We start from the raw sequence: 24,128 nt of genomic DNA, 5'->3' as shown, positions 1-24,128 counted from the left end.
CTCAGATGCTCCGGTCACGATCCTGCAGCAGCAGCGTCTCTGGCCCACGGGCTTCCAGCTCCAGTCACCAGGTAAGTTCTTTCTATTAGATAATTTATTTGTTTGTTTTTCAGGATTATAAACGAATCCTGAAATAGTCTTAATTTTCAAAATTATTCTTCACCACTGTATAATAAACAACCAATAAACACATTGTTTTATTCTTACCATCTACTTTTCTTAGGCAAAATTCCTGGGGCTTTAAATCTCAGATTATTTTGCATGATTGTAACCATGGAGAAAGCATACCCTGGGATTCAGCCAGGAGGTGCATGATATTATAATGTATCACAGAGTGGAGAAATGATAGCATTGGTTCTACCAGAGGAAGTTGCTTGGGTAGATTTACAAAGCATCACCTATCTTATTCATAAAATCCCAACAAAACATTTCCCATCTCTTTGTTGTTCTTATTCTCAATTCAGGGTTCACTTCAATATCTAAGATTGTTGGCAAGTTATATAATAAGATCTGTAGGTTAAGATAACAAACTAATAAGCTATTCATTCTCATAAACTCATTTTTATGAATTATAATTTCAGGTTTCCCTACACCAATTTCAGACTCATATTTGTGAGCAGGTATCAGAATTGGCACAGCTGATCACAGTATTAGACAGAAATGGGACAACACTCTTAAAAGATTTTGCTTTGTTCTTCATGTTTATTGTAAGATACTGCTTTTGTTGCAAGGGGATAAGAAGAATTTACATTCCACCAGGTATTAAACAGAGGAGTTGTCTAATATAAGGCACAATGTTTTCAATTCATTCTAGTATTTTACCTTTGGGGACAATGCATAAGTTGACACTAAGTAGGTGGTCTTCTTTTTCTTAGTCTTGTTTTATGCTCATGGATTTGTTAGGATTCCAGTGTAATCCAAAGAAAGGCAAAACAATTTTGTGAAATGTTGAAAAGTTGTTTTTTTTTAATCCTTGTAAAATCAGAAAACCCATGATAAGAAGAATAGGATAACTCAAAAGTGGAATATTTTAGATAAAATATTTACATTGGAATAACTCCTTTCTCTTCGTGAGCAACAGGAATATAGAAAGTTCTTGCTACGTAGCTTTATTCATGAACAAATCGTCTTCATTGCACAATTTCTTAGCCGATACCAGTGGATGGTCTTTAGGTACACTCAGTAATGTTCACTCCTTAGCTTTCACAGTGTATGGCTAGATGAAAAGCTTGGACTTCCTGGGCAGTCTCCTTTTGCCAGAAGCTCATGCAAGGCCCTTGGAGTGTGGCTACAGTACAATGTGGACTGCTGTTGGCCATGAAGTCCTCCAGTCCACTGCACAAGTCCACAAATGCCCTGCCACCTGTATCAGAGATGACTGTCCAAGATGGATAAGAAGCTCTTGGGACAGCTAAAGAAGTTCTCTTTTCAAGAATAAAGCATGTAGGATTAGGATTAAACATAGGATGAACAGGCTAATTAGAGGTTTTAGAAGGCCAAGTCTATCTATTTTAACAAATTTGGGGTATTTATGAGCACTTTACAGAAGTTTTACAGAAAAAAAGACTATTGGTATGCATATGAGGACCATCGATGAAGTTATGGTCTGCCAAAGTAAGAAAAATAAATGTAGAAATGTGCTACATGGTGAGATGAAACCTAAGAAGGCTCCCACATTTTGTGTACACTCCCTTGTGTAATGTCTTCCCTGAGTACGGGTTGGCCTGTTTATTTCATCAAGCCAATGGACCGCCTTGATGTTAAGAGAACTTTAGCACTGTAGTTAATTGTGAAAGATTTTTATTTCCATCTTGCTAGTGCGCTCTCTCCCTTGCCGACTTCAGTGAAGCTAGTTGCCAGGTTGGGAAAGCTTACAGGAAGTTGAATGAATCCTCCTTGCTGGTTTGCTTAAGCTGCCTTGTTGAAAAGAGTCACAAGGAACAGAAGGTAGTCTCCAGGTAGGTAATAGATAAGAACTAAAGTTCCCAGCCAAACAATCATATGACAATGTCTAGAGCTTAAGCCACTATGTTACCTTTCTGACACAAAGAATGAGAAATAGGAAGAAGGTTAAAAGGCTCTTTACAAAGCTTACTCTGAGCCTACCCAGGATCCCTTTTGCCATTCCCAACATGCTAGAGCACAGCAAGCAAGGTCAAGTAGGAATGTAGAGGCCAGAAATCCACACAGAGAAATTTAAACACAAAATTATTATTGTTTAAAACCATAAAGTGAATAATACTCAGTGAGTTCTGCAGAGTTTGGAATGAGTCGATGCAAAGAAGAATTTGTCTTTAAGCTAAGGAATAATGAGGAGAAAAGTGACAGTACCCTGCCCCAAAGCTGAGATTCAAATCCTCCCTGAAGATAGCGTGGTAGCCACAGATACACATGAGACACAACCAGCAAACAGCTGGCTAGGGTGGTTGGCCAACACTGGTCTGCAAAAGTGATTTAATAGTGCTAAATATCCAAGAATACTGAAGATGCTCTTTAGAAGATTTCCAGCATTGATAAACAAAAAAGCTATGGTAAACCAGATTGTTCTAAAAGAGTGGCTTTGCACTGCCAGAGTGAAGGAAGGGAGGCGGGGCATCCTCAGAGTTAACTGCCAGTGAGATGATTGTGGTCTACACATACAGTTGGGACTCAACCACTCAGCTGCTACTGTTGTGGGGTGGAGTGTTCTAGAGATGTCCATAAGTTTAGGTTGATTCATAGTCTTGATAAAATCTTCTACTGACTTTCTGATTACTTATTTAAAAATGCATTGACAAAGATAGCTTTGCAATCATCAAATAAATGTGTAAGTTTTTCTGTTTCTCCTTTTAGTTCTCTGAGTATTTGGTCATATATTTTTAAACTTTGTTACTAAGTACATAAATGTTCTTAATTCTTATGCCTTTTAGATGAATGCTCCTTTTGCAGTTATGAAATACCTGTCCTTATCCTAGCTAATATGATTTATTGTGAAATTTACTTTGGCATTAATGCAGTCATGTGCTACATAATAGTATTTCAATGAGTGATGGACCACAGATACAGTGATAGTCCCATAATATTTTATCACCTAGCAATGTCATAGGCATCTTTGTATAAGTGTACTCTAAAGTTTGCACAATGACTGCATCACCAAAGAACACATTTCTGAGTCCATATCCCATTATTAACTGATGCAAGAGTATATAGTTATTTGAGTTTTGATTAATTATAGCCTGGTTTATCTTTCTTGACCTAGCTCTGTCCTTCTGTAAAAAGTGGGTTTTGGTTGGTTTTCTTTTTAAAATTTTTTTGTGAGTGTCGTACTATTTTCATTCAACTATTAAAAAGGGATGGAGGGAAAGTAAAGAAATAGTAATATGGGTATGAATTCAATCAAAATACATATGTATGGAAATATAATGAGACATTGATGAACAGTTAGCTTACACTAATAAAAATGCATTTTTAAGTTATGGAGGAGGAAGTATATTGTTTACAGATAAATATCTGGAAACGCTTATTAAACATGAGAAATTCATTACCCAATTTAAAAAGAGGCAAAGGAACAACTGCCTCACCAAAGAAGATAGAAAGATGGCAAACAAGCACACAAAAAATGCTCATTTTCTATTAATGAATTTTAATTCAAATAATAATGGAATACTATTAGAATTTTTTTTGTTTTTTCCATTTATACATCTTTTCTTTTTTTGATTCTTACTTTATTTTTTTCTTTTCATTTCTTTATTGTCAGAGTGATATACAGGGGTTACAATATCATACATAAGGCAGTGGGTACACTTCTTAAAAACTGACAATACTAGGTGCTATAATAAAGATGTGAAACAATAAGAATCTTCATTCATTGCTTGCAAGAATTAAAAATGGTACAAACCATGTTGAAAAAGTTTCTTGCAGTCCTTTGACATCTTCTCACAGCTTAATACTCTGTCAGGATAGAATCAAACAAGGATGCTCCTAAATATTTATTCTAACTGACTGGAAGCTTACATCTATACTATAATTTACATATGAATATTTGTAACATTTTTATTGATAATTGCCCCAAACTAGAACAACTAAAATGATCTTTAATAGACAAATGGATAATAGATAAGTTATGTGCATCTATGGAGCCCATGGAACTTTACTGTACTGTACTGTACTGTACTGTACTGTACTGTTGACTGTGAAAAAAGGATTTAATTTTTCCACAAACGTATGAATGGAACATATGGGCTAGGTATTTTTCATCATTGTCACAACATACCTGAGGGGGAAAAAAACAACATGAGGGAGGAACAATTCATTTGCCGAGGCTGTCATCCATCGTGATTGTCTTCATTGCTTTTAGAATCAAGCAGAAGCAGCATATGAGAATCTGAAGGTGGTTGACAGGGTGGCAGGACTTTAAAATATTTAATAGCCCTTTAGTGAAGACATCTGAGAAATGTCTTAGATAGTGTGAGGTTTTATCCAACTGCATGTCTGGAGATAAAGTTGAAAAGCAGAAGGGGGAGGAAAAGCAGATTTCAGTGGGTACCCTACAGTTTCTATTCTTCCTGTAAATGCAGTAGTTAAACAAGATTTCCTGGAAAACATCTTTGATTGGAGAAGAGTATACTAGTCCCAGAAACCAGTCTCAAGTCTCCTGATCTGACTCAAAAATCCAATAGTCATAATAAGAACTTCAGTGGCTACAGTCACTAGGCTTTCATCTATAACCATCAGTAAGATCTCCTTGAATCACTTTAAGATCCATAACAACTTACCTACTTTCATTGGATCAGTATTAACTAGTCGAGTCTCTCTCAAAGCTGTTGTATCCCTTAGCTTCCCTGCTGAAGGCACAATGAGTAGAGCCAAGAAGGTCTATCCACTTCAGGAACTTATGCTGGCTGCACTTATCCACTGCATGCAGAATGTGGCTTCACAAAAATACCTAAGACTTTCTACAAGTTGCAAGCATAGTTGTGAGCCTGGTTGATTTGGTGCATCTGCTGGCCTTAAGTCTGGAAATGAACAGCCTTGGGCTCACCAAATTGAATGCATGACCAAAAGACTAAGATTTCTTATAATACTCACACAGAACCAAAGGTACCATGGCATGTAGTAGTAATGAACCAGGTTTACAAGCAGACACTGGCCAAGAACTCAGGGCATATGTCAGGATTTATCATTGCACCAAATAGTTTCTTTTGTTAAATTAAATTTTATTGACAAGGTGATGTACAGAAGGGGTACAGTTACATAATAAGGTAGTAAGTACATTTCTTATCATATTGCAACAAACAGTTTCTATATCCTCTCTCCCTTACAAGTTTGTGACAGTTGGGGAGTAGAGGAATAGCACCCTGGTCTTGGGGCTGTGGAGACCCCTCTTCACCTCTACAGTTATGACAGTGTTAAAGTCATTGGCATAATTTGTCTGTCCCTTCTACAACAGGTTGCATCTCTAACATTCTGACACCTTCATGTCCACTTATTCTATCTAAGAAGCAGAAAGTAACTTTTACCCCTTTCACACTCATTACTCAATGCTGGAGAAGCCTATGGCAGGGATGGGTCATGCCACGGTGTACAATTATCAGAATAATCCAATGATTACATTAAGAGAGAACACTCACAGAAATTTCTAAGTCTTACCTCCTTGTGGATTTTATGTATTTATTATTCCTTTTGAGATGGAAGGGGATATAACAGAGATACCCAGGGTCTTCCTCTAGTGTATCAAAAAGCACCGGCTCAAAGAGAACAGAGGATACAGATCTGGCAGAAAACTGTGAAGCAGGCTCATTTGACAAAAGAACAAGTACTTGTGGAGAACAAGGTTTATGAATGGCTGATTAAGACCGGACAACACACCAACAGCTGGCTTTGAAGGATCTCTGGAGGGCATCTTTGCTGTCTCCCTCACATATCTATAATACAGGATGCCAGGCTGGCAGTACAGCTTCAAATCCTTCTTCGGATGAGAAAATGAGTTAATAATAAATTAAAAAAGAAAGGTACTTTTTTTCTCTGGTACTGTATCACACTGTGAAAAGAAGTTGGACAGCTGCTAGACAGACCACAACCTGTGTGCCTTTGAGACAGAAGCACCTACAAGCTAGAAAGGTACCTGAGTGCCATCTAGAGGTGAAAGTAGATCTGTAGGCCTTTTTTTGGTTTTCTTTTGTTCTTTTGTTTTGTTTTCTGGGGATATTTGAGAAATCTTCAGAATATGTCCCAGTGACAACAGCTTAAAATAAGGCAATCAATAATCACAAAAGTACAAAATCTTAGGTAAACTTGTCTTTCAAAATAAATTAAAGCCAGGTGCTTGTGGCTTATCTATGCCTGTAATCTCAGATGCTCAGAGGGATGAGGGCTGAGGATCCGTGAGACTTTTACCCAAAAAGGCAGAAGTGGAGCTGTGGCTCAAGTAGTAGAGCATTAACCTTGAGGGGTGGAAAAAAATCTCTGGAGCAGCACTCAGCCTCTTAGTTCAAGTCCTAGGACGGACACAAATAGGTAGGTAGATGGATCAGACTCTTGCAACAGGAGAATTTCGCAGGAATATGTTTCTTGTACAAAAATGGTTAACACCACTTTGCAAACAGCACACAAAACTCCCCCAGCAATATACCCAGCTGCAGCTTACACAACACCAACTATTTAGGAGAGACGCCAATAACCTGTTCTGCTTCTACCCCTTTCAAGAAAGTTCCAGAAGTCTGTTGGCTCCTGAAAATTCTGATTCTGTAGTTACAGAGGCTATTTCTGACATTTCCACAGAAGTTCTCTGAGGCTAGGAAGCAACCTCAGAAACAGATCACCATACACAGTAGGTTAGGAAGTAGCAGCTGGTTTTTCAAAGCCACAATTAGTGACCACCCCTACTCTGCCCCTACTTCCCAGCCCAGAGCCAGCACAATCATGCTGTCTGGGCCAAGTTCTGGAAGGGCTGCTCCTTCTTCCAGGCCATGCTGAGGAGCTCCTGAGGTTGATCACATGGCACCTGCTGGGTCAGGTGGGTTCCCAGATTGGAAGGCACACCTGGGTTCCCCTCGGAGCTGCAAGTCCAGCGGGGGCAAGTTGTAACGGTAGGTTAAGCAGAGCTCCTGGAGGTGCCTTTACAAACCACTGGGAAGTGAGTCTACCTTCTGAACCAGTGGGTGAGTTCCAACAGCTCTGCCCAGCACCTCAGTAAGGCCCTTTCCGGGAAAGGGATCTGACTATCACCCTGGTAGAGAACCTGGTTGATGGCTTGCAGAGCCAGCAAACTTCTTGGAGTTGCATGATGAGAAGGACAGGTTTGCATGGTTCCAGTAGAACTTCAAATAGAGTCAAGGACTGAGACTTGGAGCAGGTAACACAGAGGCAATGGTACAGAGCTTCCTTCTGAGGTGCCTTACACCTCCCTGCCTGGAGAAGATTCCCAGGTGGGCTTTAAAGGGCCCTGGGAAACACTTGCGCAGGGAACAAATTCGTGAGTCAGAACTCCAAGCCTTCCTCCAGATTTCGGAGAAAGAAGCTCCTGAGAAGAAGGAAGGTGAAGAGGATGAAAAACTTGTGAGCCCTGCTATTACCCCAAAGCAGTCAGTTCTGATACTGAGGATGCGAGCAAGAGGAAGAACCATAACTTCTTGGAGCACAAAAGTTGAAATGACCTCCACTCAGAATTCACAGGGCTGAGGGACCAGGTACCCATCCTGGACAGCTGCTCTAAGGCCCTCAAAGTAGTGATGTTAAGCACAGCCTTGGAATATTTGCCAGCTCTAATTGGTGCTGAGAAGAGGATGGTTACTAAGAAAAGGCAGCTAAAGTGCTAGCAGCAGCAACTGCATAAGGTTTGGATACTTCAGTGGTTCCTGCCCAGAAAGTCTGACTCTCCTGTCTTACAAAGACATGTGTTTACTTTTGAACTTCCTTTTCTTTTCCCTTTAGTAATTAGTACTACAGAATTTTTGGTGGCTGCTCTATACAAAGTTGAGAGAGAAATTTGTACCTGGAAATCCATTAGTAATAGGAACCCTTTTCTCCATAGCCCAATGGGTCTTCCATAACTGGCAGTAAGCAAGATTTTCACATCTTAGTCAAAAATCTGCCTTTACCTACTGGGACCACTGCAAAACACATTCTTGACCTTCTCCTGACTTCTCCCTTAATGTTTTGTCAGTTCCTTTCTTTGCTGTATTTCCTAGTGCCAGGGTTTGTGGTCATCAATGTGATTCCTCTTACTCACAAGTTAGGTCCTTGGCTGCAAAGGTCATTATCCACCCTTTCCTCCCAAGGGCAAGGCCCCCTTTGGCATCTCTCCAATGTACTCCTTCCTTTTTTTCCCCATAATATGACCTTCTGGAAGGGCACATCCCACTGTCTCCAGGACAGGTGAACATTTCTTGCTTGGAAAGCAGGAAGATGAGCTGCCCAGTCCTGGCACTGTCATTTATGCCAACTACAGAAACGTGGGCAATTCCCTGAACTTCTCTGACCCTTGATTTCCCTGGTATGCCCAATGAAACAATAAAGCCTTCTCCAGGGTATGACAATAAAGGATTAACAATGGCATTTGTTCCTCACATTCCACCCAATATAGTGACAGAAACAAAGAGATTGATAAGAAAATGATAGCTTACATTATGCTGGTAATTCAAATTTCTAACTGTGAGATGAGCTCACCCACTTTGCAAACGTTTTAGAAGCATTGAAGTATGCACACATGCTGGATAAGCTGCCAGGGAAGACAGAGCTTCTTTTTCATCAAAAGAACTTGCCAGCAGCTTCAAACGTGGTGTAAGTTCTGTTACCTTGAAATAGACCTTTGATTTTTTTCCTCTGGGAAATTTAATTGTACCTTCTAGTCACTGCAAACAAAACACCATAAGGTACACACACACACACACACACACACACACACACACACACGAAGTAGCTGTTGAAGGATACTTTACAGATAGATAAGACTGCTCTTTGCAAAATGGCCTAATGTTTAGCTACTCGGGAGAAGGGGCTATAAATTAATCTAAGGTACATCCATCTCCATTTCTCTGACAATACTCAAGATTAGACCAAGTGTATTTGGGAACATTACCAAACCCTCACACTGTACAACATATTTTGAGGAAAGTCAGGGATGGTAGATAATACTGGCAGATATGCCTTGGAACAATGAAGAGGGAAAAGTGGCAAAATCTATCTTGATGCCTCCACTCTATGCAGAGTTACAGCTGGGAAATGGTAGCACTCTGTCAACCATGGCTCTTGTTACTGATGTTACTGTTTGTGTGGTTTCTTGCTAATCAAACTTAGACTTCATATCACCCAGCAGCAGCCACACCTGGACCCAGTGGGCAATCTTATTGTGAATGCTCAGCTGGTGACCAGACCAGAACACAGCCAGGACTCCAAATCCTTAGTTATTCTTTTGTCAGGTAGGTGGCCACATTAGGAAAGTGACTCAGAATAATGCTTGCCGTAACAGCAACAGCCTGTACTCTCCTGCTCTCTCTCTCTCTCTCTCTCTCTCTCTCTCTCTCTCTCTCTCTCTGTCTGTCTGTCTCTCTCTCTCTCTCTCTCTCTGTGAGTGAGTAGGTGAGGGAGAGAGTGAATGAGGAGAGCTGCCTAGGCTGTAGATTGTTTTACCTTTTCCTTGTCCCCCATCAGTGTTAAATTTCATGTGCAGAACATGGAGAAAGCGAACAGACGAGGGAGTGAAGTCACAGGGATTGCAGATGTGACAAAGTCCAGAGGCCTTGAATCACCTCCTGAATGGGTTGTGCTTTCTCTCCCAGAGGACTTGAGTGGGCCACATGAATAATGGGGCTGGGAAGTGCTGAAACCACACAATGGCAACCTTAACAAAATGGCAATTGGAAAGTAAACTGCCATTACTAATTTGTATCTCCATGGTGCCGCTTCCTTTATAATGCACACTTAATTCCATTAGAGGCATGAGGGATAAATCATATTCCTTTGGCCTGTTGTTGGGAATCTCTTTTATGGATGCAAACATCCAGATCTATGCTTAGGTTTATTGGTGACAAATATCAGCCTGTCGTCCTAATGGAGAAATAGCATCATCTGCTAAGGCAGGATACAAATTAAAGTTAGTGGAATTCCTCAGAAACAAGCTCTGAATTACAGGAAAACAAGAACAGAAAAACAGCCTTCATCCTTCTCAGCCTTGGAGGCATACTGGAGTCACGTACAGAGCTTTGCTTAAAAAAAAATCATATATCATATGCATCAACTTGCTCCTATTAGGTCAGAATCTCTAGGGACAGGGCCCAATTAACAGTGTTTGTTTTTAAACTTCCAAGGTGATCAATAAGTGCCTTAGAATGAATGCAACCAAATATAAATCAACCTCAGGTTTCCACAAGCTGGGGCTTTGAGCCGCCATAGCTGAAAGCAACTTGGATAGACTTCCCAAGTATGGCTAGGAGAGCTGGGTCTACTGAGTACCTATTCCTTTGGTTCCCTCTTCCCCAGAATCCTCTCCTGCCTCCTGGTCTCATCCATGAATTCATCAGCTATGTGGTCTACTGTGTTCCAAAAGCCCATTCCTGGATTACTTTCTTATTTCTCAGAGATTTTCTCAGCATTCCTGAAAGACATTGTAAGGAAGCAGGAGGCACAAATGCTGGCTAGCTATTGCAGAGGCGTGATTATATTTCTTTTTAAATCTTTTAAAAAATTATTATCTGTAAGTAATCGAACAAAGGAGCTGCCATTTAACAAAGTGGTTTATGCATACAATATACCTTGATCAATGTCACCCCCTCCAAGATTCTCACCCATCTCTCTCCTACTCACCCCTCCCTCACTCTTTTTAATTTTTTAGGATATACATTGGATTCTTGTTGGCATTCCCCCCTTCTTTTCTTCATTTGTCTATCATTTTCCCCTTGACCCTACCCCACGCCTTTGAGTACCCACTTTCTGGTGTTGGTGTGATTATGTTTCACAATGATGACTCGTGCATCCAAAATAACTACAAGAGAGGTTTTTAATACTTTCACTGTAAAGAAATGATGAATATATGAGCTGATAGGCATGCTCACTACTTGGGTTTGATCGTTACATAATTCACACATGTATCAAATCACTCACTGTCAGTCATAATTATGTTCAATTACTGTATCAATTAAATACTTGTTTTCATTCTTTTATGATTGTTCTGGTGGCCTTACTATAGCCTTGTTTGTGCCCAGGAGTGGAACTGGTCAGTCATAGGGTAGCTCCATGTTTAGATTAAATTTCCTTTATTGTTGTTATAAAGGTGATATATAGAGGGATTACAATTACATGAGTCAGGTAATGAGTACCTTTCCTTTCATAGCATTCTCTCTCAGTCCCTCCCTCCTGTCTCCACCCATGGGTTGCAAAGTTAACTTTCATCAGCGTCCAGTGAGCTCCACTGCTGCACCTTTTCACCCTTATTTCCTTGAGGTCTATACCCTCTCCACCCTCCCAAAGATAGATATGTGAATATACCATATATAAAGAAAAGAAGACAGACTCATCAACAAATAAAATTTTTTAAGAGATATCTCTTGTTTCCATGTCTTGGAGTTTGTTTTGAGATATGTATATATGTATATTATGTATATAATTTTATATAACCATAAAGAAACATTGACTCCTACTAATCTGACCAGTAGAGGGAGTCAAGTGCCCTATTCCTTTTTGAATAGACCCACAGGTTGCAGAACTTGCACAAGGCAAACACAAGGCAGATGGCAGACTATCCGGGAAATAAGGGCCATGGAAATGACTTCCAAACAAGAACTCAGTCCTGAGATACTGTGCTGTTGACCTTAACAAGGCCTTGGGATGTCCCACATATAGCAGGCTTGACAAGCAAGCAAGCCTGCCTTACTTACTGGCTGACAGCTCACCTCTGATCATCTATAAAATCAGTCCAGAAAGTGATGCAAGGATTGGATGTGGCCAAAATATGTATGTGTGCAGGATACAGTGAAATCCCAGTCAAAAATGGATTCATCTTCTGATACCCTTCCACCCCTCCCATATCCACACTCTTGTGTCCTTATCCAATTCTCTTTTCTTTTTCTGATAAGCCACATAATGCAAGGAAAACTTGAGCTCAGAGCATCCACACCTCCACCTGGGGTAGGAATGCATTCTGTGCATGCCCTCCCCCCGCAAGAGGGACCAACCCATATACTTTTCGCTATAAATGCTGCATGCTGTGATTATAAGAGATCGTTGCCTCAAATGGCCTTTTGGTCACCAATCCTTAAAGACCAAATGGTTCTTTAGCCAAGGAACTGAGGTAGGAGCTCCAGCCAACTAGCAATATCAGCACTTTGCTTTTCTCCCCTCACTGGCTTCCCAACTCCAGTGGTGATCAGTCCTGGGCCTCTTGGGAGCACTCTCAGATAGAAAGCCCAGCACCTTACAAGCCTATGTCATCAGGAAGGTTGCTCCCATTTTAAGCTAAAACTTGGCTCTTCACAATGATTTCTTCCTATCAGAGACCCTTAATCTTCTGCATATTGGACTTGAATAATAAATCCCTTCACATCTGGTAATATCTCCCAGTCTCTGGTCCTCAGTCCTGAAGGTGACTGGTTTAGCATGACAGCCAGGGATGAGGAGGAGGATGCTAACATAGTCTGAATATTCTGTGCCTATTGGCACATACCTGAGGCAGCAGGTCAGCCTTTCTTGTCAGTCTCCCTGGTACTGCCTCCAGTTGACTGCTCATTTTCCCATGAGTGGTAGGTATGAAAAACTGAGCTCCAGAAACCCAGATATTTGAAGTTGGGATTGTAAGTAGATCTATGAATCTTCTAATAGAGTCTTTAGGGTCTTTTATAGACAGAATACCTGAAACACTGAAGCTACTGTGGGAAAACACTTCAAGATATAGCCATAGGCAAAAACTTCTTTAACATGACTCCAGTAGCTCCAGGAAATAAGAGTAAAAAATTGACAAAGTGGAATGGCATCAAATTTAAAACCTCTACTTAGCAAAAAGAAACAATTACCAGAAGGAAGTGATAGCCTACAGAATGGTAGAAAAACATGCTACCTATTCATCTGACAAGGAGCTAATATCCACAATATATAAAGATCTCCCCAAATTAAATGCCCAAAGAATGCATGACCCAGACAATAAATGAGCAAGTAAATTAAATCAACAGTTTTCAAAGAAGAAATGCGAATGGCCAATAGACACAAGAAAAAATGTTTTTAGTCATCAGGGAAATGCAAATAAGAACTACATGTGGATTCCATCTAAACTCGACCCCAGGCAAATGACTATTTTAAAGAAAAATATAACAATAAATGCTAGTGAAGATGTAGGGAAACTGAAACCCTTAGGCACTACTTATGGAAACGTTACTTAGTTGTTAGTAATAGTATTCCTCAAAAAAACTAATATATAATAGAGCTACCATATAATCTGCTATATACCACTCCTGAATATCTACAGAAGGAATCAAAAGTCAGTACGCAATAGAGACACCTGCATACTCATGTTCATTGTGGCACAATTCACAATAGTGAAGTAATGGACTAATCCTTTGTGCCCACTAACAGACAAATGTATAAAGAAAATGTGTGTCTACACTATCTTGTATTATTCAGCCATCAAGATGAGCAAAAGGATATTATCGGTAGGAAAATAGTTGGAACCGAAGATCGTGTTAAGTAAAAAAGCCAGATTCAGAAAGACAAAACCCATATGCTTGTTCCTTATGCAGAACCTAAATTCGAAAACAAAACAAAACAAAAAAAGAAGGAAAGCTAAGGGGAGCTGGGAGAAGTGGGACTAAGGGAGGAAGGGGTAGAACATGGGAGTGTGATGGAGGTGGAATCAGAGTACATTGTATGGAAATGTCTGAATGAAGCCTGTTATTATGTACAATTGGTTTACTCAAAAAAGATTCCAAGTCCTAGATTCACCCTCCCTCCCCCAGGGAAGCTCAAACAATTTTCCAAATGAGCAGCAACAGGACCATTCTCAACCTGGAGCCACCAGGATCCACAGGATCCGCCCGAGCTGGTCTTGACCAGTAGGGGGAGTCTCTGATCGCTTTAAGGGGTGAGAAACAAGAATACACCTTTCACATTGTGCCATAGGTTCTACCTTTTCTTTCTTCCTCCCAATACACACACACACACACACACACACACACACACACACACACACACACACATACACACACATACACACACATATACACTCCCTTGCCACCCAATTTCAGACAGCCTAAAAACTTCCTGGAGCACATGATATCCTCCCACCTCATCTCCCACCTCATCCCCAGCTAAGTGTCAGGCACCCAGTACCTACTCCATAAATGTTTCCTGACTGGAATAGAGCCCCCGGGGAGCCAGCCCAGTAGCTGCTTAGAATAGCAAGGAGAAGAAAAGAAACAAAACAAAACACAACTGAGTCCTGTCTGGGTTTCCTGCGGATTAAATCCTGCATATGAAATCTTCACTGGAAGATTTCACATTGTGAACACATTGCTGAGACCTCTTCCCTTTCCCACAAAGGCCCAGCGATGTGACCCCCTCCATCTTGGCTGCAGCCTTGAGGGAAAATAATAACAAGCTCAGAAAGTTTCTGGATATTTCTCTGGCCTACCTGTGTGACCCCAAGAAGTCTCAAATCCTAGAAAACCCTTATCATCACACAGTAGCTCCCTCCCAGAAAGTGCTCCCACCCAAAGGGTTTCCTGAGCAACGCTGGAATCCAGATGTTCCCAACTCCAGAGCCCACAGTCTCTACAGTGCCACCAGCAGCAAGGAGAGGATTTGGACTGGGGAACAGTCCTGGCCCAGCCAGGCAGCAGGAAGAATGGGCAGGAAGCTCAGTCATTTCTAGAGAAGGCAATGATGGTTTCAAAGATACCTCAAAGAGTAGATGCTTATGCATAGGGGCTTTCCTTCACTACTCACTCACTCATTCATTTACTCCGAGGGGGGGGGGAAATGACATTGTGAAATATGGTCAAGGCAATACTAGAATCAGGCAGAACTGAGTTCCTATCTGGTTCTGTGACTAGGGAGTTAGTTATTTACCTGAATCCCTCAGTCTCCCTTGACAGTAAGATTGACAATACTTAGATCCTTATTTCAGAGGAGAAGATTAAATGAGATGATGCATCTAATGTGTGTTTTTTAACCCTCCCACCCATCTTACAAGCTCAATATTGTCATGTCCATTTTGTAGCTGATGATAACTAAGACCCTGAGAATGGAGGGAAGTTTTCCAAGGCGACACAGCTTACTCTCAGCAAACATGGGGCCCAGAATACCATGCTGACACATTTCCCTCTGCTATTTCTCAGCTCATGTGGAGTCCCCTGCCCTTTTGTAGGACTTAGATTGTCCTGCACTTTTGTAGAACTTAGATTGTCCTGGCCAGCACAATCCAGCTTCAGAGCTGGTTGCTTCTTGTCCCCAAGTCCATAGTAGCACTAAAACTGACTCTTACCAACGCTTATTCCTGCTAGGTTTGAAGAGGATGAAAGCCACATCTGGCCAAGGATGTGTTCATCAGAAAAGCTCTCTTGCTCCTTGTTTGGAATGGGCAGAGGGAGATGTTCCCCAGCCTGGAGCTCTCATGTGCTTTGGGAAATGACCTACATAGCTGTCTACTTCTCCAAAGCCCACACAGCTTCCTTTCTTGGTACCAAGAGGGTCATTATACTCCAAACAGGTTCCAGGCCCTTCACTGTGACTCTGGCAACTCAGCCCAATGTGAGCCTGTTGGCCCAACCCCCTTCTCACCATCCCTCTTAGCACAGGCTGTGGCCTCCTTAGTTTTGTAGCTCTCTTTTACTCCTTTCCTGAGGACGTCTCTCCCCCAACACCCTCCCCCCCATACACATACCCTAAGAACTTGTCTGGGAGGAACCATCTCCACATCACGAGCAGAGGTAGCTTTTTATGACTCTAACAGATGGTAAGTACTAAGAATCAGCTTAGGCAGTTGTTTAATAGTTGTTTAAAATTATCCCCCTGCAAAGTGGTCTTGGTTAAAAAAAGCCAGAATCAAGGAGCAAGGCTCCAGGATGTGAATTGTGGGAGCTCCTACTCTGGGACCTAAGGTTGGGCTGCTTTAATGCCCATGATTCAAGGCCTTTGGGCGAGACACCAGCCTTTAAAACTCGGCCAGGACCTCTAAGGTGAAGCTGACAAAGCCCAGGCTTTCGTGTCACATAAACCTGGTTCCTGTCCTAGGCACAACACCTTCCCACTGAGCCTCAGCACCTCTGTCCCTGAGTCCACCTCCCTTGTGCTTATCTCTAGAGTTATCCTCAAGATGAAGTGAGGGATTAGTTATCCACTGCAATGTCCAGAGCACAGGAAATCAGAATCTCTGTAATCTTGGCTTGCATCTCTACCTGAGATCCCCCAACTCAACATTTATGGTAAAGAACTGAAGCACTGAGAATCAATTTATCTCTCCTCTCTCTCCCTCCCTGTCTTTCTCTTTCCCTTTCTCCATATAGCTAGCTCCTCTTTTGCTTTGTCCCTCTTCTCTTCTCCGGTGCTTCCCCAGTAAGTATGAACTCCATGAGGACAAAGGTCATGACTAATTTCTTTTTTATATTTTCAGGGCCTACTTCAGAGTCCAACACACAGTATAGGATCTCTTTCTGCTGTAGATCTAAAGAAATAAAAAGAACAACATCTCAGTGTGTGTCCTCTGTCCCTGGAACCTCAGTCGGTTCACTCAGGCTAACAGATATGGATACAAATCCTGATTTTCTACCCTGGTTTTGTTTTTCTAGAGTTCTTGTTGTTGTTTTGTCTGGTCAGTTGGTTGGTTGATTTTGTTTTTACCCTTAGGACCTGACTGTGGTTTAGAGATATATAAGGTATCCTGCTTAACATTGGACAGCTAGAGGAAGTTAGTTAGGACTTGAACTCAGATGTATTGTCCCAAAGCCTGTGCCCATCTCATGACCATAATAGCTTCTCCTCCATTACTGAGAACCAGCTTTTCTCCTGACCCATTGCAGCACCTTTCCCCCAGCCCAGGACTCCCAAAGGTCAAGGTGAGAGGCACAGGAGACAAGTGCATCTTGAGGCCTGCAGCAGGCCTTCATGCCCATCTGATATGTACTTATCCAAACCTCTCCAGGCAGAAGCCATAAAACCACGGTCCTCTTTAATGTTTCTCCTAGCTCCGTTCAAGCAACACTACTACTCTTGGCTAGGGATATGATTTCTAATAACTCATGTGGACAGCTGTGTAGCTAAGAGAAGAGATAGATGGGCCCCAGAATGCCCCTCTGCTGTAGATCACACCCCTCCACTCCCCTGCCCTCCCCCAAGCTGCCTGTACAAAAAGAGGTCAGTGATTAATTATGCTAAGATAAACAGAGTTAATTTTCTTCCTGGATAAAACTAATTACAAGTGTGTTTGTTTTGGTAGGACATGGAATTACTGTCCCTGGTGACAAATCTTCCTAATTGAAAAGAGTGTTTATTTTAAAGGGGTGGGAGCTGAGGGGGTCAGTCACTAAACAACAGTTAGCTGGTGTTGTCTCCATTTTTCATTTGAAGAGGGGCAGTGGTTAGGTGTTGGCCTCCATGGAACATGAAAAATCTCTTCCCCTGGGTCCTCCCTTAGGCTTGCTGAGGTGTCTGGACCACGATGTGAGGGCGATGCCCTGGGCGATTTGGAAGCCATTTCCTGGAAAACCTTGTTCCTTATGACGAGCCCTTGGTGACTGGTGAAATCAAGGTAGGACCCTCTTTAGCAACCCAGCAAGAGGTGAAAAACAAGTGCTTTGTATCCACCACCCACCAGCATCATAAACCATGGGAGAAACCATGACCTAACTCAAATAAGTTCTTCCAGCATGGTGGTAGATCAGCTTCATTATGAAGCACTAGGATAAAGGAGAGAAACAGAGAGCCTGCTCTCAAGGATGCCATGGCCATAGGGCAAGAGGTTATCAGGGCTACCGGTAAGGAAGAAGTCCCAGAGAAGAGATGGGTGAGTGGAAAAAGAGAGGAGCCAGCATGAGAAAAATTGTGTAGATATATTTTATATTTAGACAACTGTCCTGAATCCAATGTGACTGATCTCAACTGGCAGAGTAAATTGAGATAGTTGGAAATAATGGGTATTTGGCTCATGAAAAGGCAGTGTTAATTTACCAGAGCTTCTCATAAAAGATTGCCACAAAGAGCCATGACACATTGCTATAGAAACTTATTGTCTGGGGTTTTAAAGGCTGACATCCAAAATCAGTACTGGCAAGAGCATGCTATAGAGATGGACCCTTCCTTGCCTCTCCCAGTTTCTCTAGAAGCCCCAGGCACTCCTCTGCCATCACAAGCCTGTACTCTCTGCCTGTGCTTCACATGGACATCTTCTACCTATGCCTGATCTGTATCCAAAGTCTGATGTGACACCAGTCATATCAAAGCAAAGGCCCACCCTACTCAAGTATGACTTCATCTAAACTAGTTAAATTGCAATTATTCCATTCCCAAATAAGACCATATTCTGAGGTAGCAGGTATTAAAATTTCTACATAATTTTTTTGGGGGGAAGGGTCATGATTCAACCCACTTTCCCTCTGTGAGCACGGGCAGACTTTGAAGGGCTATAAATGACAGTACAGTAATGTTTCTGCTCTTTTGCTCTGTTTTAAGAAGAACTCCCAGGGTCTAATGCAGAGGACCCATTGATAGGCATAATTCTGAGCAGTACTGATTAGGTTAAAGAATGGCATGATAATCCAGCTTTGTACTTGCCATACCTGAAGTCTGACAGTAGTAGGGAGAAAAAGAAATCTGCAATAAGGATAGAATTCTAAGATTCTGTGGTTCAGAAAACACAGTGGTTACAGAGATATTAAAATAGTAAGGGGAAGGGAGGAATCACAAAGGGCATCCAGGTTTCTGAATGAGCAACTGAGCTGGAAGAGGAGAAGCAGATTGGAGGGAAAATGAGTTCAGTTTAGGACAAGGAACATGTGAGCTTTCTGACAGATGTTCAGGAGGCAGGTGGATGGATAGGTCTAAAACTCACATTCCTCTGGACGTCTATATTTAGCATTCCACCAAGAACAGGATAGTGATGGAAAGAGGGAAATTACTGCATATCGTGAGAGGAGAATAAGAGCTAAAACAACAACCTGAGGAATCTGTCACAGGAGCGGGCCAAACAGAAGGGAGATGGAGGGATTGGACTGAGAAAATACAATCTCGGAAATAGGCAGAAAACCAGAAGCAGCAGCCAAAGCTTATGTCTTAGTCTTCTCAACTCCAGATCAAAACAATTCCTTACCATTAAAGTAGAAAGAGCATTTTGACCTTCATTGTGCCTTGATTTGAGTGCTGGTCCTCCACTGTGTGGTGAGTGAGGTATGTGTGGATGTACGCACATGTACACATGCCTGGCTCGTGTGTGTGTGTGTGTGTGTGTGTGTGTGTGTGTGTATACTCTCTCACCCTGCCCAGATTGCCAATTCCTCAAGGATACTGTGGAATCATGCTATCACCTGCTTCTCTTGAGTTCCTTGCAGATTCCAAATATGATTTATAAAACAGTTGCTTATTGCCAAATATATGAATGAATGTAAATGAGTAAACCACATCAAACATTTGTTTGGTATTAAATATAGGTAATGTTCCCTAACATGGGCCTAACAGGGGCTGTCACCAGTTCATGGAAGGAAAGGAGGAAGAGAGAAGACCGCTAACTAGCAGTCGAGAACATTTAGAACAATCCCACTCTGCGGGAGAGGCTACCCACTGTGGGGATATGAGGCAGAGAAAAGAGCCAGGGTTAGAAGTCAGGCATCTGGACCCAACTCCTCCTTGAGGAAATGACTGAGATTTATGGGCCCAGTTTGCACTTGTACAAAGCTAAGAGTTTCAACTGTAAGCTGTTCAGGGATCCCAGGCCTCTGCAAAATTAGTGTCTAGCTTATAAAGTACATAAAAGTGAAAGGGTACCCAGAAAAGATAAGCTCTCATTCTATCCACAATTGCATTTTTACCAGTATTCATCACCCTTGTTTCACTGGCAAAGTTTTTCTGCTGAGCCAAATTTTCATAAAGCATCTGATCCTTTGCCTTGGATCATAAAACCCAGTTATGCTGCCAAGACAGTTTAACAAGAATCCTTTACCCTCCATACCTGGTCACCATCAATATCTGATCAAAATTCTCCACTCTCCACTCTACTTGGTATATAATTATCCAGCCTTGCCTTCCTAGGAATCCTGTTACTTAAGTTCAGGCAGAATTTCCCTGAGACTTCTTAGTATTTTCTCACTGCACCAATCTCCTGCTCCTTTGCTATAAATCTCCACGTACCTCTGATGCAAACAGAAGGGAGCCCTGTTCTGTGCAACTGAAATACAAACTGAAATACAAAAAGATCAGTGGTTTGTTTGATACTTCTTATCTGTTTATGATTTTCTGTGTGCTCAGATCCAATATTTCAGCTGCAGGAATCAAATAATATAACATCCTAGTAGTTAATCTGCCCTTGCCTCATTAAGATTTGGACCCACAGAAAGCAGCTTAGAGAAATGAGACAAACACTCTGAGCATCACAAAAATTTCAGGGAAAACATCAAAAGCAAAGGAATTGAGACTGGAGAGACACTCTCTAGACCGGTCAGTTCCACCTCCATTTCCCTCATCAATAAAATGAGAGAAATAGATGAGTAACTTTCTTATGTGTTCCAAAGAGAGAAGAGGATAACTTCTATCCAGCACTTGATGCATTGCCTGTCTCAATACTCAGCAAGAAAAGTTAGTAGATTGTAACCAATTTATCGAGAGGCCTTAATCCATTAGGGGTATAAGAATAAATAGATCGATCTGTTTTCTCCAGACGCTGTAGTGAATCATTAACTGTCTAATCTTGCAGTCTTGTCTCCTAATGATAAATCCAGGCAGATCCCGTTGCTTTCCTGTCAATATCAGTTACTGAAACTCCAGTCTAGCCCAGCTCACAGCTCCACTCTCAGATTTAATTTCACTCACAATTGCTCACCTCCTTTCAGAGTTTGCCAGACTTGAAACTCAAGTTAGGAAGGAGGCATGGGCTTATCTTTTACTCTTCCTCCTTTTCTGAATTCAATTCCTTTCATGTTGAGATATGGAAGGAAATAAGAGGGTAGCTGAGATCACATTGAATAACAGGGCATTTGTCATCTGATGGAAACAGATCTTTGCTTTTACACTGCCTTCATCTGCGGCTTTCTCTTGCTGGTGGCATCTGCTAAAATGTGGCTCTCCTAACTGCAGTTATCTGGTTTTGGAGGCAGATTTTTATCTTTATGTCAGCTCTGTGCATTACTGAGGAGGATACATCTCCCTCTTTGTCCTAACAACAATGTGTTTCCCCGACTCCCTCTCTGGATACAGAGCAATCAGCACTGACCTTTTTCCTCTTACCTTCTAGTTTTGTCTTATCATGGACCCTGACAAACATAAAGATTTTCTATGTTCCCAAAGGCTGAAGAGAAATTGAAAAGGAGAGCACAGGGCAAGGCCTTTTCCTCCCCACTGGAAAACATCACAGTGTTCTCTCCTTGCAGCCAAGCTGCTAGGCCACAGAAACGGCAAGAAGTGACAGTAAGAAGGGACGCCAAGAGATTTATACTTATCTCCCAAATTTACAAGGGGCACATCAGCCCTCTCACCAAGAGCAAACAATCAACAAACTGAGCAAAGACACAACAGCACTTTTAAGACACTGAGTACCAGAACACGAAGGGTAGTAATCCTTAGACTCAAGCCTCAGAGTAGGCCTTAGGATTGCCCAAATTTCTGTCTTCATAGATTCTAGTCTATGAGGCAAGTAAAAGAAATCTCAATGGAGCCAGAAGGCTCTGAAATGAGGAGAGGAAATGGGAGTAGGATTCAGAATCTATAAACACACAGAATACCTGAACAAACATTTTACCAAATATGCTTATATACATATACATATACATACACATATACATAGATGGACAGATGGTAAATAAATAAAAAAGGTAGTCTTATTCATTGTAAAACTATAATAGAAAACACTTCACTATTAAAATGGCTATAATTAAAAATACCAATCATACAAAGTGTCAGTGAGGATGTGGAGTAACAGACCTCTGCCACATTGCTGAGGGAAGATGCAAAATGGTAGACCACTTCAGGAAATAGTTTGGACATTTCTTAAAATGTGCAGCTTCCAGATAACTTATTTTCTACTGAGGACAAATGGGTGTGTATTTCCACACAAAGAATTAAGCATAAATGACCATAGATATCTTTCTTTCTAACCCCAAACAAGAAAAAAACCCAAAAGTCTACCAACAGATGAATGGATACATTAATTACTTATTGTATATATGTATCACAGAAAGCTACTCAGCAAGAAAAAAGGGAAGAATTATGATGGATATTTATGGTGAGTGAAAGAAATTATAGAAAATGAGTATTTACTGTAGGATTTTATTTATAGAAAACTCTGGAAAGTTAAAGCTCTTCGAGAACAAGTCAAGGGTTATCTGTGAAGAGTAGAGAAGGAATGAGTTGCGGAACAAACCACAAAGGGGGATTTCTTGCAATAGAAACTCAGGGATGATAAATTTGTACCCTGCCTTCGCTTTGGGAATAGCTTCATGACTGTATACAAATGTCAAAACTTATAAAACTGTATACTTCATGAATTGTAGATCAGTTTACCTCAATAAAGTTGTTTTCCCTAGTAAGTAGCAGAAAAATACCCATCTCTGATTCATAGGTGTCCCTAAACTTCAATGAACAGAAGCCAACCCTTTTCTAGAATTTCCCCTTGCTATTTCCATGCTATAATAGCAGGTCCAGCACATCAGCAAGCATCAAACCAAGGAGTAAACCTCTCCTAGTCCCCTCTTGATCTAGGTCATCCAACCTCTAGAGGTCTCTCTTGGAACCTCCTTGCATTCAATCACCAAAAGGAGAGGGCTGTCTCTAGGAACATTGCGTTCCGCGCTAGGACCACAACACATTTCTTTTGTTCTTCCAAACTGTCTGCTTATAGAGACAAGGAGCTTGGCTGCTGGAAAGTCACAGTAATGACTGGATGTGGCTGGGATAGTCACTTACCTCTGAAGAAGGTAAATGCAGTTGCAGCTAGCATTAATTTCCAGCTCCAATAGACAGGTGGAAGAAAGCCTGCTGATATGCTCAGTCTTTGGGCAAGAGGAAAAGGTCTCATAAGTAGGGAAAGAGTAGGAGAAGCTGTGGGCCCAGAATGCTTCAGGTTGCATATTGAACTTAAGTTAACAAATCTGTAATGATTTCTCTCTGGGGGGAATTCAGAGTTGGGTCAGCCAGATCTTGAAGTCAGCAGAGTTTTGTGTTAGGCTCTTCCCCCACATTCTTCCTTCTTTCTTTTGTTCTTCCTTCCAACATTCAGTGTTACTGACCAGACAGATAAAGGCGATTCATTCTCTCTCTCTCTCCCTTTCTCTCTCTGTAATTTTTTATTATTATAAACGTGATGTACAGAGGGGTTACATAAGCAAATAATGATCACATTTCTTTTTGGACAATGCCCCCCTTCCCTTGCTCTCTCCCAGTTTCTCCCTCCTGTCCCTCCCACACATTGTATAATTCATTTTCAACATAGTGTCCAGTGAGTACCAGTGCAGCACCGGGCAATTCTTTCATCTCATTTTTTTCCACTGTGGACATAATTTTTAACACATGGTTGTTTAACTCTGATGAATAACAAGTTAAATATTCATCTCATGTGCAGAGCGCACCATTCAAACAAATTTTAGACGCTGAGTTCAGTTCTGGAGGTTCTGAAAGAGAGCTAGGGAAAAATCCTTGTAAGCACTCCACAACAAATTCCAGAAGGTTCTTTATCTTTTTCTGGAACCTATTCTTTACTACCTACTCCCAGTTCTCACCAGGCAGGAAATTCTTTGCCTTTTCTTAGAGACTCCTGAGTAAACCTTTCAAGGATGTTGGAGAACCTGGCTACTAGCCAGGCTAGTGTTAATGTGAATCTTTACAAGCAGATCAGCCGGTAAGCATTCTTCTGGGCAGCCATCATTGCCCAAATGGGCCACATCAATCACAGCTCAGACTTCCTTCTAAGGAAGTGAGAACAAGGGCCTACTTATTTATGACAACCTCCTGAGGACTTCTCTCTGCCAATT

The 24,128-nt window shown here is 41.4% G+C and overlaps 1 long non-coding RNA gene and 1 pseudogene across 1 annotated transcript; one reads left to right on the top strand and one right to left on the bottom strand.

The window, feature by feature from the left end:
• Positions 1-1,580: 1,580 nt before the first annotated feature.
• LOC125355670 lies at positions 1,581-6,351 on the top strand (annotated as a pseudogene).
• Positions 6,352-8,247: 1,896 nt separating this feature from the next.
• Positions 8,248-22,974, bottom strand: LOC125355131. The gene is made up of 3 exons (XR_007211598.1): positions 22,964-22,974; positions 15,625-15,632; positions 8,248-8,716 (listed from the first exon to the last, which is right to left on the bottom strand). It is a non-coding gene; the product is annotated as an uncharacterized LOC125355131 (long non-coding RNA).
• Positions 22,975-24,128: the final 1,154 nt, after the last annotated feature.

The sequence above is a fragment of the Perognathus longimembris genome, chromosome 7 (genome assembly GCF_023159225.1).
Source record: "Perognathus longimembris pacificus isolate PPM17 chromosome 7, ASM2315922v1, whole genome shotgun sequence".
Classification (NCBI taxonomy): domain Eukaryota; kingdom Metazoa; phylum Chordata; class Mammalia; order Rodentia; family Heteromyidae; genus Perognathus; species Perognathus longimembris.
Note: the sequence above shows the minus strand (reverse complement) of the source record. Positions and strands in the feature narration are given on the sequence as shown.